This window comes from Chrysemys picta, chromosome 1 (genome assembly GCF_011386835.1).
Source record: "Chrysemys picta bellii isolate R12L10 chromosome 1, ASM1138683v2, whole genome shotgun sequence".
NCBI classification, from domain to species: Eukaryota; Metazoa; Chordata; order Testudines; family Emydidae; genus Chrysemys; species Chrysemys picta.
Window position 1 is genome coordinate 257,386,628 of NC_088791.1, and position 15,423 is coordinate 257,402,050.

Below are 15,423 nucleotides of genomic sequence, written 5' to 3' on the forward strand. Positions count from 1 at the left end.
GTCCGTCTCCCCTCAGCCCTCCCCGGGCATCCAAGGGGGTGGGGAAGGCTCCCGGCTCCGTGCCAACGTTGGCTCTGTGCCCCTCCCCCCCCTGGAGAAGAAGGTAGCGGAGAAGAGGTTAAATGGGGATTAACTCCAGGGCCGCGGTAACAAAGGGCCCGTCGCACGGGAAAGGCGGTGTGAATGGAAGGGCTGGGGCGGGTAACAAAGCAGGTTTCCAAGCCATCCCCTGCCTGCAAGGAAAGCACTTTTTGAGGGGGACAGGGGTTGGTCCGTGAGTAAGGGCACGGGGGTTGATGGTCAATGAGCCATCTCTGAACACATTTAGCTCCTTTAGAAGAATATCGATTTAGGCACCTGCGGGTTTGAGCGTTTGTCTTTTCAGATTGTTGACCTAGAATAGCTACAAAAGTCGGGGCACCAATATGTAAGGGCTAGTGCTCGAGGGAGGAGATCCAGAGTTTAGACCTCAGGCCCATCTGCTCAGAAGAGGGGTTGAGGGTTGCTAAGGCAGAACAGTTGCCCTTGCGTGGGGCGGGGCGGGGGGACTATCCTCCAGAGCAAACCCTACAGCCTGTTAAAAATAGATACTCTAGTTCCTGGTGACTCCCCACATACATTGTTTCAATAGATCCATGCAAATCTAGGAACCCATTAAAAGCACTAGCTTTTAACACTAAAAGAAGGCCACACACTTCAATGCATGAACAGATAAATGCCAAATTTATCAAGAGGCATGGCCCCACTCCATTATTCCCTAAATGCCTGTCTGGATTAGTCAAAGGCTTCAAAGAAACAGAAGAGGATGGATGTAGGGGTAATATACTCACATTTTCCATTTGCTGGTAAGTAACCTACTTTTTCTCCCTCATTAAATAACTTAAACAGATCACTAATTCTATAGACCTAACAAGTAGTAACAATCTAGACTTAAAAGGGGACTAAGAGCGCTCCCAAAGAGGCCTCCAATCTAGCTACTGACTTGTGAGGGGAATGTTAGTACAAGTATGTGTGACTATTATGCATATTTTGGAAAGGGAGTAAATACACAAAAGATTCCTATCCCTGGCAGAAAGGGCTGTTAAGGCTAGCTGCCTGCAAATAGTAGTTCTTAATATAGAGAACACAATCCATTTAGATGGCCTCTGCCCTGAGGTGGATTTCATAGATTCCAAGGCTTGAAGTCTGACTGCTTGTCTACCACCGGCCATTTACTTTCCCAAAATAATTCCTAGAGCATGTATTTTAGAGAAAAATCCAACCTTGATTTAAAAATTGTCAATGATGGAGAATCCATTATGACCTTTGGTAAATTGTTCCAATGGTTAATTAATCTCACCCTTAGGTTGCTCTTATCAGTGACCTGTCCTCTTCATTATTTACCACTCCCCCAGTTTGTGTGCAATCTGCAAACTTTTATCAGGGATCATTTTATATTTTCTTCTAAATCAGCGTTTCTCAAACTGGGATCCGTGAGGGTACTCCAGGGGGTCTGAGAGTCATGTCTGAGGCCGCCAGCGCCGCTGATCAACTCCTCCTCTTCCCTCCCAGCACCTCCTGCACACTGCTGAACAGCAGTTCTGCGGTGTGCAGGAGGCACTGGGAGGGAGGAGGAGGAGGAGCAGGGATGGGGCATGCACAGGGGAGGGCCGGAAAGAGGTGGGATGGGGGTAGGTCAGGGGCATAGCCTGGGTGAGCCAGGGCCAACCCACTTAGCATCCAGGCCCAGCCCCAACTCTGCTCTGGCCCCAGTGCTTGCTCCACTCCACCCACGTGTCCGGCACTCCTGCCAGGGAGTGGGGTCAGGGCACGGGCGTGTGCTCCGCTCTGCCTTGCCTGACGCGCCTTCTGGAGCCGGGCAGGAGGAGCGGGGCAAGCCCCCGTGTCCTGACCCCACTCCCAGGGTAGAGCGCTGGTGGGTGGAGTAAGCCCCTACACCCCAACTAGAGCACTAGGCAGGAGGGCGGAATGGGGCAAGCTCCTGCATCCTGAACCCACTCCCAGGCTGGAGTGCTGGTGGGGTGGGTGGAGCGGACCAAGCCCCCATGCTCCTACCCCACCCCCCAGCAGGAGCACTGGGTGGAACGGGTGGGGGCATGGGCGCACACATTTTTCCTGGGCCCTGAGTTGCCCCAATGGCTAATCTGTCACTGGAAGAAGGGCAGCCAGCAGCAGTAGAGGAGATCTTCAAAAAAGGTGGGCCCACTGCCTGGGGGACCTGGAGCGCAGGCTCCCTTCCAGGTCCCACCGCGCTGGAGAGTAGCATCTCCTCCCGGAGCTGGGTGCATGCCCAGAGCCCCAGGGAGCCCCTGGCCAAATGGTCTATCCATTGCCCCCCGCAAGACTGGCTGCAGGGGATGGGGGGCTCCCAACCCCCCATAATTGCCTGCCCACCAGACGTCAAGGCCCACCCAAATATCCCATGCTGGCTGTGCCAGTGGGATGGGGCCTTGGAGGAGTGGGAGGAGGGCCTGGGGCTAAGCAGGGGACTTGAGGGTCCATAAAAAATTTTAAATCAAAATGGGGATCCTTGGCTTGCTAAAGTTTGAGAACCGCGGTTCTAAATCATTAATGTAAATGTCCTTGGAACCTCTCGTTCCACCCATAGACTCCATTTCTATATGTCAGACTTGCAGCTGCTCCAGCGATAACGGTCTGAATCATAGCGCCAAGATCTAACAGTTAGGGACAGAAGGCTGGGTACAACTCACCATCTGTCAAGCCTAGGATAGCCATCACGTAACTAGAGCACCCTTTAGATTTCATTCAGTGCTTTTTAGGCTACTCTGCCGTCCCTGGAAGATGCAGAGAAGTCAGCAGGGAGACATTGCAGTTAGGCTCAAGGAGTTCTAACACCCCTCTAAAAAAATGGCCACGAGGAAGATGGAGCTGAGATGGAGATCATTGCTCACGACTCCTCAAATTTTGACCAGAAAAAAATCCCCTCCGGCAGATGTGAAGGCAAGAGCTGTAAAACCCACTGACCGCACACTGCTGCAGAGACAGAGAAACTAGAAGCAAGCAGAAGCTGAGGGGGTGTGGCTAGACTCTGCAGTTCTAAAATTCAAATCCACCTCCATGAGCTGCAGAAAGAGGAGAGCATCAAGACATCAAACCTAGACATCAAGAATTGTGGGAAACTGTATGCAAAAAGCATCATGTCAGACAAGTGGGTCCACACCACAGTAATGGAGAGATTTATCTAAATCACTTTCTTCCCTTTTCCCCATCCTTCTTCAGGGATCCATCTCATGAGACCATATTATTTCAAGAAGTACAGGCTCTTGTGGAAGTGGGAGCATGGGACAGTTTTTACCCCTATGTTAACCCCTTTTAGAGGATTATGATGAAACTTGTACAAAATATGCCTTGTGAGGTGTCATGTGAAAACTCATGATTTGCTGATCATTATTTTCTTGGTAAAATGTGTGACAACATTGTATGTAATAAAGTTATAACATTCCACTGTGTGATATTACTGAGACATGTTCCAACATGTCCTCGTGAACAGTCACAAACCAGTTCCCCGGAGACAAAAAGCTAGCCAATGCCTCAGCCAGGTGTCAATGAGATCAAATGGACCATCACCTGATTAAGTGGATACACTCCAGCAGGAGAAAAGGTGTGAGCAAATAAAACAAAAATCTACATTGTGACAGAAGTAACTTGAGATTCCTGTCCACCTAGACTTCGTTTCCTGAACCTCCACTGGAAATGATTCTTGTGCAAGAGAAATGACTGTAAGGGGACAGAGCTGATGCCCCAAACCATCTCTCCCTTTCTCTATACCAATGGCATTAATACTACCTGAAGAAGAAAGGAAGCAGCATTGGACTGGAGGAAGACCCTGACAAAGTCAGCCAGTAAGACTGTTGGCAATTGTGGTGAGAAAGCCTTTTGCTTTGAATTCACTTATGTATTAATTGTGTTGTGCCTTTTATTTCTTTGTAACCAATTGTGACTTTTATGTCCATTACTTGTAATCAATTAAAATCTTTCTATAGTTAATACATTTGTTTTATCTAAACCAACATGTTTGGATTGAAATGTTTGGGGAACTCCACTTAGGGCCTCCCTTTTTCCAGTCCCTCTGGAAGGCTCACAATTCTCCAATTGTTTCTCCTTGATCTTTCCTCAAGATTATTAACTTTCTCCTACAGTGCTCCAATAATCCTTTCCTGTTGCTCTGAGATATATTATTTTCTCAAGACTAAACATGCCTAGTTTTTTTTAACCTTTCCTCATAGGTAAAGTTTTCTAAACCTTTTATCATTTTTGTTGCTCTCCATTTTGTCCCCTTCTTTTCTAAAGTATGGCACCTAGAAATAGATCTAGCACTCCAGCTGAGGCCTCCCCCGTGCCAAGTAGAGCAGGAGAATTACCACCCGTTAAAACACCCCAGAATGATATTAGCCTTTTTGCAACTGTATCACATTGTTGACTCATTTAATTTGCAGTTCAATATCCACCTTAGATCTTTTTCAGTAGTACTACCTCCTAGGCACTTATTCACATTTTGTAGTTGTACATTTGATTTTTCCTTCCTCAGTAACATACATTGCTCGTCTTTACAAAATTTCATCTTGTTGATTTCTGACCAATTCTTCAAATTGTCAATGTTTTTGAATTCTAATCCTGTCCTTCACAGTGCTTGCAACCCCTCCAAGCTTGGTGTCAACTGGAAATTTTATAAACATCCTCTCCACTTCAAGTCATTGTGAAAATATTGACTAGTACCAGACCCACAACTGACCCTTGTGGGACCCCATTAGATAAGCCTTCTCAGTTTGACAGCAAATAAATGGTGGTCCATCAAGTTGTGATGCAGATGTGTATTCCAAGTAGGTGTGTGCATGCACCAAACATTTTTACTTAGCAGTGCCCACTTCCTGGCTATATAAGGTGGGGCCATTCTGATCCCCCTCAGTTCTTTCACACCAAACATCCAGAGGAAGGCTCCAACACACAGGATAGAGGGTCATAGACTACACGTCTGCATCACATCTCAAAGAATCAGTTACAGTAGGTAACCATTTATTCTTCGAGTAGATGTAGATGTGTATTTCAAGTAGGTTACTAGCGAGCAGTATCCCTATCTAGAGGCAGAGCTCAGAGTCTACCCGAGTAAGGATTGCACACCACTCTTGCAACATTAGCATCTGCTCTGGAAAAAACAGTGATTGTGTAATGGTCCATAAATGCATGTACAGATGACCACGTGGCTTCCCTACAAGATGTCCAATATGGAAATATCCGTGAGGAATGCCACCAAGATAGCCTGTGCTGTTGTTAAATGTGACCGTATCTGCTGAGGAGACTTAGCCAACCCTATCATATGCAGCCTTAATACGAGACATTATCCATCTAGAGATGTTCTGCACAAAGACTGCTTGACCCTTCATGCAGTCCACATGAGATATGAACAGGAGAGGTGAAGCACAAAACTATTCAGTCCTATTCAGATAGAAGGCTAGACAGCATCTAATGTCTAGCATATGGAGGTGTTGCTCCTCCAGGTAGGAACGCAGCTTGGGAAAAAATAAAGGCAAATATACCGCCTGGTTCAAATGAAACAGAGACCACCTTGGGTACAAACTTTGGGTGTGGCAACAGGAAAGGACTATTAAAGACTGTCCAACAGATCCTACATAGAATGGCCTACTTGGCTAAGTGGAAAATGTTTTCCATATAGTCCTTGGCCCCATGGGACCCATTCAGCGGAGGCTTCCATCCAGGAAACCTTGGAGTTTCTGTTACAACTTCAGGAATCAGGATTAGCATTTAGTTCCCTGAGAGTGCACGTGGCAGTAATATCAGCGTTTCATCCACCTTTCCAAGGAAAATTGGTTTCTACAATGCCATGGTGACAAGATTTCTGAAAGGACTTCTCTGCCTGCATCCTCCAGTCCAAGAGCCGTGTACAGTAGAACCTTAGAGTTACAGACACCTCGGGAATGGAGGTTGTTCATAACGCTGAACAAGCCGTTATAGGATGTTTCTCAAGGCGGACTGCTTGGAGCGGGGCCTCAGAGCTCTTCAGTGGCTGCCCAGCTAATGGGGGTGGGGACAGGCAGCTGGTTGTAGCCCCTTGGCTGCAAGAGTGATGACTGAGGCATCCTGGGACACCACAGTATCAGTGGGCACACAGTGCAGGCTGTGGCCCTTTAAAACTGAGCTGCTGCTCCAGAGCGCAGTGTGCAGGCAGGAGCTCGGGGTCCAAGTCCAGCAGCTTACACTCCAGGCCAGGTTTCAGTAGCATCTCGGGAAGTTTCTTTCCCCGGGCTCTGAGCTTACAAGCTTGTTCCCCTCCCAGCCAGGGGGGAGGGAGGGGAAAAACAACATTCACTGACCTCCTACTGTAAATGACTGTCCCGCGCTGTGGCAAGTGGAGGGAAGGGGTGGGAACAGGCAACCCAGATGCGCCAACTTTAAGATGCAATACAGGCACAGTACTTGCTGGTTTGTTTGTTTTTGTCTCCGCTGCTTCCTGATAGACACCATGGGAACTGGAAGTAAGATGAGTGTCACTTTCAGTACAGTAGAACCTCAAAGATATGAACATCAGAGTTACAGACTGACTGGTCAATCTCCTACTATGAAGTAAAGATATTTCCTGTGACTCAGTAGAACAGCCACGTAGAAGTAGGTGTCTTGAAGATCCAGACACAGTCCAGTCATTCTGAGACAAAACAAGGTGGAAAGCAGATAAGAATGACCATGCAGAACCTCACGTATTCAATGAACTCCTTGAGTCTGCAGAAGTAGAGTATGGGCCTCATCCCACCCTTGGATTTCGATATCAGGAAATACCAGGAGTAGAACGCATGAACTCGGTGTTTTTGCAGAATCTCCACCACCACTCCCATCACGAGCAGAGAGTTGACCTGCTCGATAAGAAATGTCTCGTGAGAGAGATCTGTGAAGAGGGACAGGAAGGGGGAGTAGAGAGGGGCGTGGAGAGGAACTGGATGGTATAGCCCAATCTGACAGTGTCTAGGACCCAGGTGTTAGATGATATCAAGACCCAGGCATTTGTAAAAGCCTGTCCCTGAAAGAACAGGGGGATGACAAGGGAGGAAGGAGGACAACTGGAAAAGTGCTCTGGACCGAGTTAAAATGGATGCCAACTCAGTGGATACCAAAGGAGTGCAGTGTGACTGGGCCTAGAGCTCAAGTGCTTCCTCTTGTTAGACTTATCCTTCTTCATAGGGTAGTCTCGGTGTCTTGGGAGGAAGGGTTGCATAAAGGGGTCTGTGACCTGTATGGCTGCTGTTGCTATAGTCTGTAATGGCATTTCTGCGTAGGTGGAGTATACACCCCCCCCCCCCGAGACTTTAAAATAGCCCTCGAGTCCTTAAAGGAACGCAGGGTTTCATCATTCTTGTCCGAAAGCAAGGTTCGGCCACTGAACAGCAAGTCCTCAATAGCTTACTAGACCTCTAGCATGATTCCCGAGTTCTGGAGCCAGGAAGCCCTCATAGTAAATTGCCGAGGCCATGGCTCTGGCTGAAGTGACCGCTGTAACAAGGGCAGATGGCAGAGATGTTTTAGCCACTAAGCAACCCTCTGCAACCAATGCCTGAAACTCATCCCAGGAAGCCTTGGGCAACTGTTCCTCAAATTTGGCCATAGTGGACTAATTCAGGAAGTCATATTTGGCCAGCAGGCGTGGTCAGCATGTGAAACCCCCATTCAGGGAGGCTAGACCCCCTGCTCGACCCCTGCTCTGACTCTTCTACCCGAGGCCCTGCCTGCTGGAGCCAGAGGAACCCCGATTGGCCTGGCCAAGCTGCCCTGGCCAGCCCCAGCCCCACCCAAGCTGCCTGGGGCCACCCAACCTAGGCCCTGCCCCAAGCCCCAGGGCTGCCTGCCCCAAGCCTCGGGACCACCTGTCCAAGCCACCCACCCAAGGTGCCCTGAGCCCCAGCCCACGCCACCTCAACCTCAGCACACGCCACCCCGATCCCCTGCCGGCTTTGGGGGAGAGATGGAGTGATGGTGGGAAGAGGAGCAGTGTGGGTCACGGGGGAAGAGCAAGATGCGGGAGCGGGGCCTTGGGGTGGAGCATGGGCAGGGTCATGGCATGGGTTTTGGGAGGCTTAGCCTCCCCTGGCCTGTTATACCTGCCACCCATGCGAGCAGGACTTGCTGGTGCACAATTATCATCTGTAGCGATGATGTGTATATCTTTCTGCCTAGAAGGTCCAGGCACTTCCAATCTCTGTCCTTGGAGGAGGACTTGAACCTGCCCTGATGGTCCCTGTCATTTACCACTGTGACCACTAGGGAGTTGAGGGCTGGGTCGGAATAAAATCCTTCATACCCCAGTACAGGCACAAAATAGTGTTTCCTCAAGTGCTTGGCCACCGGCAGTACCAAAGTACTCAAGGAGCAACTCATTAATTAACCCCGCTGGCCCAGGGACAAAGGGCTGGAGAATATCCATGAGTTTATGAGTATTCTCCTGGAGAAACTCTTCCTGAATACCCAGGAATGAGGCCACCAGACATAAAAGGTCTTGATATGCCTTGAAGTCTCTGGGACGAACCAGGCAACACCGCATCGTCTGGGGAGGAGGACAAGGCTGTTGGTTGAGGCAGCATCTCCAGCTAGGGAAACTCTGGTGACTCCACAGGAAGGGGAACTGCAGGCATCTGGACTTGTGGCTGGTCCACAGCCACCAATGCCGCATGAGCAGTCAATCTCGCACTTGACTTGGATGACGAGCGAGACCTCCAGGAACAAGCGGCTTCCCAATGACAGTAAGGCAGCCACCGGTATGGATAAGGCATTGGTGGCCAGTAGGGTCAACCACCAGGCCAGGGACCTCCATCCCAGCCTCAGGGTGCATATGCCAACTTTGGTAGCAGTGTTGGTACACTGGTGGCCTCCGGACGCCCTAAGGTGAAGTGGAGTGGGAGGACAAGGAGCTCAACTCTGAAGCAGAGGAGTCCTGGGACCTTGGAGACATGTGAAGGGCAACTCCAGAGGGAACCAACAGGCAATCTGACTCACCCGGAGCCCAGAATGAGGTCAGGATCAGCATCCCCAATGTCATCAGCACTACCAGTACTGAAAAGATTGGTGCCACAGGCAAGGTCGGTCCTGGTGCAAATGAGGGTACTGGAGCACGCATGTGCTTCAATGTGGAGGGCGGTTTCAACCTCCATGGAACCATCTGCAGCTGAAGAAGGGCCTTGTACCAAAGAACCTTGTCCTATCTCAGGAACCATGTCCATACTAACCCAGGAAGGGGTGTTTCATGGTGCGGTGCCAAGACTTTGGCAATACACTCCAACTGAGGGGTCATCACAAGGCGCCAGCCTCACAAAGTCTTGGACCAGTGGTGAGGATGGAACCGAAAGGCAGAGTAGGTCCGCCGAAGCCTGGTACGCTGATGCCACTGACACGGTCAGTACTGGCATTGCTTCCATTGATACCGGATGCCTGGAGGCTGGAACCAGAGTCGATGGTATGGGGTGTCTGCCCTCCCTATCCTGTACCAAGGGAAGGTCAGAGGCACCCATGCTAGTCCATGCTCTTCATAGGGGAGACAGAAGAGTTGCCCCGGGACCTGGAGCACTCCTTATTAGTCTTATATGACCTCTTCTTTGGCACCGATGATGTAGAATGACTCCCGCACCTTTTCAGAGAGGCCCCTGCCCTGGAACTGAAGCTTAGCACTCTCTGAGCCAGATAGTGATCTGTGGCCTGAAGAAAGCCTCCGTACCAGGTCAGGCTTCATGACCTACTGAAGCATGTGTTGCTTAAGGCGAAAGTCCCGTACCACCTGAGTCCTCTTCTTGAATGATCTACAAATCGAACAGCCCTCCTTAAAGTGGGCTTTGCGAAGGCAGAGCAAGCACCGCATGTGGGGGTCACCGTTAGGAATTAGCACTCCACACGAAGGGCAATGCTTGAACTCTGGTGGGGGTATCACCGGGGAGCACAACCACTGACACTATACTATATACACTATAACTTTTAACTAATACTACTGACTAACTATTAACTATGTACAATAAAAACCTAGGCTAAGAGATAAATTGCAAGGTTGTGAAGCAGCAATCACACAGAGCTCCGACTCCAGCAGACAGGCGTTGAGAAGGAACTGAGTACTTGGGGTGGTGCCACCTCATACAGCCAAGAGAGGGGCTACAGGCATGAGGTGCGAGCACCACCCCTCTACAGGTATTGCTTGGCAAAAGTCTCCAGCTCTGGCTTGCAGGGAGTACACGTACCTACTTGGAATACACATCTGCATCAACTCCAAGAACCACCCTTCGATTTTCTTCCCTTTGGACCTTACTCTGAGTTTGTAAAACCTGCTTTTTTTGAAGTTGCTTATCCTTATTCTGCTGGTTTTACTCCTTCCTTTCCATAATATCATGAGATGTATCATTTAATGAACGCTTTCACCCAAATTGCCTTCCAACTTCAGATCTGCTACCAATTCTTTCCTGTTGGTCAGAATCAAATCTAAAATTAACCGTCCCCTCATTATTTCCTCTACCTTCTGAAACAAAAAGTTTTCCAATACATTTTAAGAACTTATTGGAAATGTGTTTTGACATTTTCCAACAGATATGTGTGGGTAGTTAAACTCCCCCATTACTACCAGGTCTTCTGTTTTGGATATTTCTGTTATTTGTTCTAGAAATGGCTCATCCATCTCCTTTTCCTGGTTTTATGATCTATAGTAGACCCCCTACTATGACATCACCCCTATTTTTTTTAACCCTTATCTTTGCCCAGAGACTTTCAACTGAGTATGCATTATTCATAGTTTAATAACATTCACAATGTGCTAGGCACTGTTTACAAGGGAGGATTAATTTGAATAACCAATTTTAAAATCACGATTTAAATCAAGCAGGAAATCTTGATTTAAAAATCAGATTTTAATCATGTTTTGCAATTGTACTTTAGGTATTTTCCTAAAGAAATGTAGATTTGTATTAGTTGGTAACCATTAAACATGTTGCTTTGCAACTAAATGTAGCCTTTAAATGAAATTTGGTGCTTCTTTGTGGGAAACAGGATATACTACATCTATATACATTTATTTAAGCAATTATATAGCTTAACATACATTTATTCAGATTCTTAATTTTTACATTTGTATGATCTTAGAAAATAATGAATGATGAATTTCTTATTTACTAGATTAATTTTTACAAGTATTTTAGTGATTTAAATTTTACAAGTGATTTCCATTCTAGTTTAATGGAAATTTGAATTCAATCAAAAATGCACAAAACCAGCATTTTTATTAGTTAAATAAAACTACCTTAAATGTTCTGGATACCCAAGAAAAAAAATGTAGCAAAACATTTTGCATTTAAAATTGAACTGATTTATTGAACAGAGAAAGTATTATCTCTAGTTAGTGAAGTGAACTGATTGTTCCTGGTCACCATGTCCTTCAAGATACTAGAATTACATCCTCTTACACCTAGTTTTGTTCTTATGTTGGAAGAGAAAAACAAGCTCTCGAAGGCCTCGTCTACACTATGCGGCTAAATTGGCGCAGCTGCTATCAATGCCGCAGTGTCAATTTAGCGGGTCTGGTGAAGAACCGATAAGTTGATGGGAGAGCACTCTCTGGTCAACTTACTTAATCCACCTCAATGAGAGATGGAAGGTATGTTGACGGGAGAGCATCTCCCATCAACATAGAGAGGTGTAGATACCGCTTTAAGTCAATGTACGTTACGTCAACTTAAATTATGTAACTTACGTAACTTAACTAGTGGAACTTACATCGACTTGTAGCATTTGTCTAGACTAGACATTAGTCTACTCCTAATTGCTTTCTTAACTTCGAATGAACTAGTCATTGCACTGAACTACTTGAACGAACAGACTTCCAGAGGAGGCTAACTGCTGTCAAAAGCTGGCTTAGCACTTCAACAAATTCTAGTTCCAGGTACGTTGGCAGTGACTTCCCCCAGTTCAGTAGTTGGACTTTCTTTAAAAAAAACCAACCAACCAACCAACCAACCAACCAACCAAAGCTCTTTGGCGGCAAGCATGTACTGCTTAATATTGATTTTTTATTTAATCTAAATGATTTTAATAGATTATAGTAAATTTAGGCCTTAACACACATTGTCAATTTCAAATTTAAATTTTAAATAGGTTTATTTTTAAAAGTAAATCTGTATTTAAATAAAATCTGATTGCAATCAAGAAATCCAATTTAAATTACAAAACGGACTTTTATCCACTATCAACACACAAATGTTTTCTCCTGTAGCCAGTTGCTCTCTTAAACATATGCCATGAAAACTAGTGAAATGACAAGATGCACATCAGGGGTTACTGTACTACAAATAATTTCACATAACACTAAATCAGGATCAGGGCCATACTGTGCTAGGCACTGTACAAACAGAAAGAGACAGTCCATGCTCAAAAGAGTTTACAATCTAGACAAGACAGATAAAAGGTGGAGGTTGGAAAGATTTAACAGAAGCAGAATCATTAGGATAAATAGGTGAAAGATACCATGTTAGTTCCTTGATGCCTTTAAGATTATAGGTCAGGCTGCCTGCCCTGGCCCCCTGCAGCTCCTGGAAGCGGCTGGCACCACATCCTTGCTGCCCCTGGAGGAGAGGGGGGCAGAGGGCTCCACCGCGCGCTGCTCTCGCCTGCAGGCATCGCCCCCCCCCCCGCAGCTCCCATTGGCCGGGAATGCAGAACCGCGGCCAATGGGAGCTTCGGGGGTGGTACCCGCAGGCGAGGACAGCGAGTGGTGGAGCCGCCTGCCCCACCCCACCCCATGGAGCCACTGCCGGACATGCTTGCAACTTCCAGGAGCGGCGTGCATCCAGAACAGGCAGGGAGCCTACCTTAGCCCCGCTGCACACTGCTGCCACCCCAGAAACGCTCAAGGTAAGTGGCGCCAGGCCAGAGCCTGCACCCCAAATCCCTCCTGCACCCCAACCCCCTGCCCTGAGCCCTCGCTGCACCCTGCACCCCAACCACCTGCTCTGAGCCCCTTCCTGCACACCACACCCCCTCCCGCATCCCAACCCCGTGCCCCAGTCTTACATTCATGGTCCTGCATACAATTTCCCCACCCAGATGTGGCCCTCGGGCCAAAAAATTTGCCCACCCCTGCCTTAAAACCTCTCTCCAAGTTCATACCCACCACTAAGGTGCACATCCTTAACTTCCTCCCTCATTCTGAGGAAGATGGGAGTCCACCTGAGCATTGACAACAGCGTGGAGCGTAGGAATCATAGAAGATTAGGGTTGGAAGAGACCTCAGGAGTCATCTAGTCCAACCCCCTGCTTAAAGCAGGGCCAACCCCAACTAAATCATCCCAGCCAGGGCTTTGTCAAGCTGGGCCTTAAAAACCTCTAAGGATGGAGATTCCACTACTTCCCTAGTAACCAATTCCAGTGTTTTACCATCCTTCTAGTAAAATAGTTTTCCCTAATATCCAACCTAGACCTTCACTGCAACTTGAAAACATTGCTTCTTGTTTTGTCATCTGCCACCACTGAGAACAGCTGAGCTCCATCCTCTTTGGAACCCCCCTTCAGGTAGTTGAAGGCTACTATCAAATCCCACCTTGCTCTTCTCTTCTGCAGACTAAATAAGCCCAGTTCCCTCAGCCTCTCCTCATAAGTCATGTGCACCAGCGCCCTAATAATTTTCATTGCCCTCCGCTGGACTCTCTCCAATTTGTCCACATCCTTTCTGTAGTGGGGGGCCCTAAACTGGACACAATACTACAGATGTGGCCTCACCAATGCCGAATAGAGGGGAATAATCACTTTCCTTGATCTGCTGGCAGTGCTCCTACTAATGCAACCCAATATGCCATTAACCTTCTTGGCAACAAGGACACACTGCTGACTCATATCCAGATTCTCGTCCACTGTAATCCCCAGGTCCTTTTCTGCAGAACTGCCGCTTAGCCAGTCAGTCCCCGGCCTGTAGCAGTGCATGGGATTCTTCCATCCTAAGTGTAGGACTCTGTACTTGTCCTTGTTGAACCCTATCAGATTTCTTTTAGACCAATCCTCCAATTTGTCTAGGTCACTTTGGACCCTATCCCTACCTTCCAGTGTAGTAACTCTCCTCCCAGCTTAGTGTCATCCACAAAGTTGCTGAAGGTGCAGTCTATGCTATCACCCAGATCATTAAGGAAGATGTTGAACAAAACCGGCCCCAGGACCGACCCCTGGGGCACTCAGCTTGATACCAGCTGCCAACTAGACATTGAGCCGTTGATCACTTCCCATTGAGTTTTCTAGCCAGTTTTCTATCCACCTTATAGTCCATTCATCCAATCCATACTACTTTAACTTGCTGGCAAGAATACTGTGGGAGACCATATCAAAAGCTTTGCTAACATCATGATACATCATGTCCACCGCTTTCCCCATATCCACAGAGCCAGTTCTCTCATCATAGAAGGCAATCAGGTTGGTCAAGCATGACTTGCCCTTGGTGAATCCATGTTGATTGTTCCTGATCACCTTCCTCTCCTCCAAGTGCTTCAAAATGGATTCTTTGAGGAACTGCTCCATGATTTTTCCAGGGACTGAGGTGAGGCTGACTGGTCTGTAGTGCCCTGGATTCTCCTTCTTCCCTTTTTTTTAAAGATGGGCATTATATTTGCCTTTTTCCAATCACCACGAGTTCTCAGAGATAATGGCCAATGGCTCTGCAATCAAAACAGCCAACTCCCTCAGCACCCTCGGATGCATTAGATCTGGACCCATGGACTTGTGCATGTCCATCTTTTATAAATAGTCCTTAACCTAGGAGCTGGTCCCCATAGAAGTGGTTATTTCACTTACTCCTCAGACTAGCTGTTGAGCAGGAAATCCAAAATGACAATTCCTTTTTTATCCAATAGATAACAAACAAGTCAGTACTTAAAACTAGATGGCACTCCAGCTAGGATGGTGGAATTTGGAATTCATGCAAGGCAATTTGAGGCAGTTTCCCAAGGAGCTTCATTAGTATCTTCTCTTCTTGGCTCCTTGGGCTTTGTCTAGACTAGAAAAAGAGGACAAGCTTTGGTTGGGCTAAAATAGATATAAAATAGGCTACTTCTCCTAGTATAGTTGCAGGGTACTCCCTTTAGTTTGATTCAACAATTTAACTTGACCTACTAAAAAAGTTGAGCTAAAGGTATTAGGAAACCCTGATATAAACTTGGCCTTTTCCCTAGTCAAGATAAGGCCTTTATGAGGCTGATCCCGCAACAGTCTGTACCTTGATAGAAGCAGAGAGTAAATCCAATATTATAGCAGATGCATTAATTCAGGTCACAAATTGTTACTTGCAGAATTTACACTTGTTCTTTTTGTGCCTATGTCTAATCAATACAACCCATTTTTCTGCTACTTTTCTGTAATAATTCTCCTTGTGCTTTTCTGTAAGTATCCTTTGAAAGA